Source organism: Triticum urartu, chromosome 4 (assembly GCF_003073215.2).
Source record: "Triticum urartu cultivar G1812 chromosome 4, Tu2.1, whole genome shotgun sequence".
Lineage (NCBI taxonomy): Eukaryota > Viridiplantae > Streptophyta > Magnoliopsida > Poales > Poaceae > Triticum > Triticum urartu.
The window spans coordinates 5,439,502-5,443,997 of NC_053025.1; the positions used below are offsets into that span (position 1 = coordinate 5,439,502).

At 48.3% G+C, this 4,496-nt stretch overlaps 1 long non-coding RNA gene across 1 annotated transcript; it reads left to right on the forward strand.

Annotated features, from left to right (window-relative positions):
* The first annotated feature begins 3,943 nt into the window (after window positions 1–3,943).
* On the forward strand, window positions 3,944–4,496 carry LOC125550167. Its single transcript, XR_007301543.1, has 3 exons — window positions 3,944–4,061; window positions 4,149–4,274; window positions 4,370–4,496. It is a non-coding gene; the product is annotated as an uncharacterized LOC125550167 (long non-coding RNA).

The window sequence follows — 4,496 nt, forward strand, 5'->3', positions numbered from 1 at the left end:
ATCACATGCAATCAAAATATGTGACATGATATGGCCATCATCATCTTGTGCCTTTGATCTCCATCTCCAAAGCATCATCATGATTTCCATCGTCACCGGCATGACACCATGATCTCCATCATCTTGATCTATATCATTATGTCGTCACATGGTTGTGTCGCCAACTATTGCTCTTGCAACTATTGCTATCGCATAGCGATAAAGTAAAGCAATTATTGGGCGCTTGCATCTTATGCAATAGACAGACAACCATAAGGCTTTTGCCAGTTGCCGATAACTTCAACAAAACATGATCATCTCATACAACAACTTATATCTCATCACGTCTTGACCATATCACCTCACAACATGCCCTGCAAAAACAAGTTAGACGTCCTCTACTTTGTTGTTGCAAGTTTTACGTGGCTGCTATGGGCTTAAGCAAGAACCAATCTCACCTACTCATCAAAACCACAACGATAGTTTGTCAAATAGACTCCGTTTTAACCTTCGCAAGGACCGGGCGTAGCCATACTTGGTTCAACTAAAGTTGGAGAGACAGTCGCCCGCAAGCCATCTATGTGCAAAGCACGTAGAGGGAACCGGTCTCGCGTAAGCGTACGCGTAAGGTTGGTCCGGGTCGTCTCGTCCAACAATACCGCCGAACCAAAGTATGACATGCTAGTAGGCAGTATGACTTGTATCGTCCACAACTCACTTGTGTTCTAATCGTGCATATAACATCAACATAAATAACCTAGGCTCGGATGCCACTGTTGGGTTTCGTAGTAATTTCAAAAAATTTCCTACGCACACGCAAGATCATGTGATGCATAGCAACAAGGGGAGAGTGTTGTCTACGTACCCAACGCAGACCGACTGCGGAAGCAATGACACGACGTAGAGGAAGTAGTCGTACGTCTTCACGATCCAACCGATCAAGCACCGAAACTACGGCACCTCCGAGTTCGAGCACACGTTCAGCTCGATGATGATCCCCGGACTCCGATCCAGCAAAGTGTCGGGGTAGAGTTTCGTCAGCACGACGGCGTGGTGACGATCTTGATGAACTACAGCAGCAGGGCTTCGCCTAAACTCCGCTACAGTATTATCGAGGTATATGGTGGCAGGGGGCACCGCACACGGCTAAGGAATAGATCACGTGGATCAACTTGTGTGTTCTATGGTGCCTCTACCTCAGTATATAAATGAGCCAAGGGGGGAGGGGGGCGCCGGCCAAGGGAGAGGGCGCAGGAGGAGTCCTACTCCTTCCGGGAGTAGGACTCCCCCCAATCCTATTCCAACTAGGATTCCCCGAGGGGGAAAGAGGGAGAGGGAGGCCGGCCACCTCTCCTAGTCCTAATAGGACTAGGGGAGGGGGGAGGTGCGCAGCCCCCTTGGGCTGCCCCTTTCTCCTTTCCACTAAGGCCCATGTAGGCCCATATGGCTCCCGGGGGGTTCCGGTAACCTCCCGGTAATCCGGTAAAATCCCCGATTTCACCCGGAACACTTCCGATGTCCAAACATAGGCTTCCAATATATCAATCTTTATGTCTCGACCATTCCGAGACTCCTCGTCATGTCCGTGATCACATCCGGGACTCCGAACTAACCTTCGGTACATCAAAATGCATAAACTCATAATTAACTGTCATCGTAACGTTAAGCGTGCGGACCCTACGGGTTCGAGAACAATGTAGACATGACCGAGACACGTCTCCGGTCAATAACCAATAGCGGGACCTGGATGCCCATATTGGCTCCTACATATTCTACGAAGATCTTTATCGGTCAGACCGCATAACAACATACGTTGTTCCCTTTGTCATCGGTATGTTACTTGCCCGAGATTCGATCGTCGGTATCCAATACCTAGTTCAATCTCGTTACCGGCAAGTCTCTTTACTCGTTCCGTAATACATCATCTCACAACTAACATATTAGTTGTAATGCTTGCAAGGCTTATGTGATGTGTATTACCGAGAGGGCCCAGAGATACCTCTCCGACAATCGGAGTGACAAATCCTAATCTCGAAATACGCCAACCCAACATCTACCTTTGGAGACACCTGTAATGCTCCTTTATAATCACCCAGTTACGTTGTGACGTTTGGTAGCACCCAAAGTGTTCCTCCGGCAAACGGGAGTTGCATAATCTCATAGTCATAGGAACATGTATAAGTCATGAAGGAAGCAATAGCAACATACTAAACGATCGGGTGCTAAGCTAATGGAATGGGTCATGTCAATCAGATCATTCAACTAATGATGTGACCTCGTTAATCAAATAACAACTCTTTGTCTATGGTTAGGAAACATAACCATCTTTGATTAACGAGCTAGTGAAGTAGAGGCATACTAGTGACACTCTGTTTGTCTATGTATTCACACATGTATTATGTTTCCGGTTAATACAATTCTAGCATGAATAATAAACATTTATGATGAAATAAGGAAACAAATAATAACTTTATTATTGCCTCTAGGGCATATTTCCTTCAGAGTTGTGGGGTGACTTGCCACCGGGTGCTCCGCAGGGGTGGCTGCGTGGTAATGCCGGACTACCTACACCACCTTCTATCGAGGAGCACAAGTGGCTCATTGAACCTATGGGGACAGAGTAAGTGCCTCTCAATCATATTTTCGACACATGACAACATTTTCTTATTGTACACATGGCAATCATTTGATTCTTTTGCAGAAACTGGATCCTTCGCGGAAAGGGTCGTAAACCGAACGGCCTTATCACTGTCCTGTGGAAGGAGTTTTGGCCTGGCCTATTCTGCCCGTGGCCAGACAGGGACCCGCAGCTGCGGGTTTTGGCCACGAGCTGGGCCCACTACGAGGCTTACAGCAACGCGGAGTACCGGACGGCCGCTAAGGCCGTGATCACCAAATTTTGGGTAAGTTCTCTTCTGAATCACTTGTCTTCAGTTTCGTTCATAGTTTATCATTGAATCACTCAACTCATGCCTTGTTTGCTTCTGGTTTATGCATGATTGCAGCAACTCTATAGAGTTCTTGACGAGCACAAGGCCAGAGCCGACGTGGTCTTGCTTGCGGCTGCGAAGAAGAAAGCTCGTCAGTTGCAGTACGAGGTGCGCTGGGTTGCCGTCTCGCAGTACTACCACTACTACCTGCACCAAAAGATGACCAAAACTCAAGCGCAGAAGCTACGACTTACCTTGAGCAGGGAGCAGTTCATGATGGTAACTATTACTAACTTTTCATTGTTTCAAGCAGTCAACTATATGTTTCGTGCTCACATGTCATGCTTCCAAAATTTGCATAGGTTGTTCCTCGTTGGTGCTATGGAAGGCATGACGGATGGGCGAGTTTGGTGGATAGGTGGCTCGGCGCCGATGCAGAGTTTGCTGCCAAGAGCATCAAGGCCCGGGCTAACCGTGGAGCCGACGGGACACACGGCCAAGGAAACAGGAACCACTGGGGCTTCAAGGCCATGAAGGTATATCTATGTGCATGATGCATTTTTGTTCTTCTTTACCGTCATGTTCTTATGTATGGCTAACTTCTATTTGACGTTGTAGGAGGACAAGTTGAAGAGGCCGCTCTCAGACATGGAGTCGTGGAAGCTAGCCCGCGAGCGGAGTCATCGCAAGGAGGGCGAGAGCCAGTACTACGGCAAGACCGAGGAGCACCTGGGGTCTTACATTCATCACTATCAGGAGTTGCATCCGGATGTTCCTGTTGCTGAGGTCGCCCAGTCTCAGATCAACGACACAGCGGTGGTGGCCATCCAGGGGAAGAAGAATGGCCGGTATCCGTGTTTCGACGGCTTGATCACTCCTTCGATCTCGTACACACAGCTTCGGGCTACCAACCCGAGCCAGTTAGAGAGTACGGGGCGTTCACACACTCCCTTAGCCCACCAGCATGTTGTAAGTACTTCCTCTTTATCTTTTTCTATCTAGCATTCTAAGTTTATTTTCAGCATTGCTCACTTAGAAACAACCTAAATTATGTAGGCATATAAGGAGTTTGTCGAGCATAGGAATCTCGAGGTGCGGGAGTACTTGAAACGAGTGAAGGCAAACGATGATTACAACCGTCAGATGATGACGGTTAGTTTTGCCCTCTTAAAACCAAGCTAAATTTTTGCACTTTCATTCCTTCTGATCTTCTAGTTTGCTTGTTTAACTAACATTCAGGCTATGTTGGCGTCTTGGAGTAACCGCACGGATCCACCACAAATGGGACCCCCACCACCACCTGCGGGAGAACCCCCACACGTGCCCACGTTCGATGAATGGGTGGCACTAGGCAGTGATGGTCCGGTTAGTACATTTGCCTAACTACTGGCAAACTAGTTCTCGTTCATTCAACACTATCATATCATATTTACCGTTAGAATCTTTTCTGAAACATGTAGGGGACCGGTGGCTCGACTCCTGCTCCGTCGACCCCAGTCACTCCGATCTGGCAGAGCGGTGGTGGTCGCGATGGCGGTTTTGGCGGAGGTGGTGGTGGTTTTGGCGGAGGTGGTGCTTTTGGCGGAG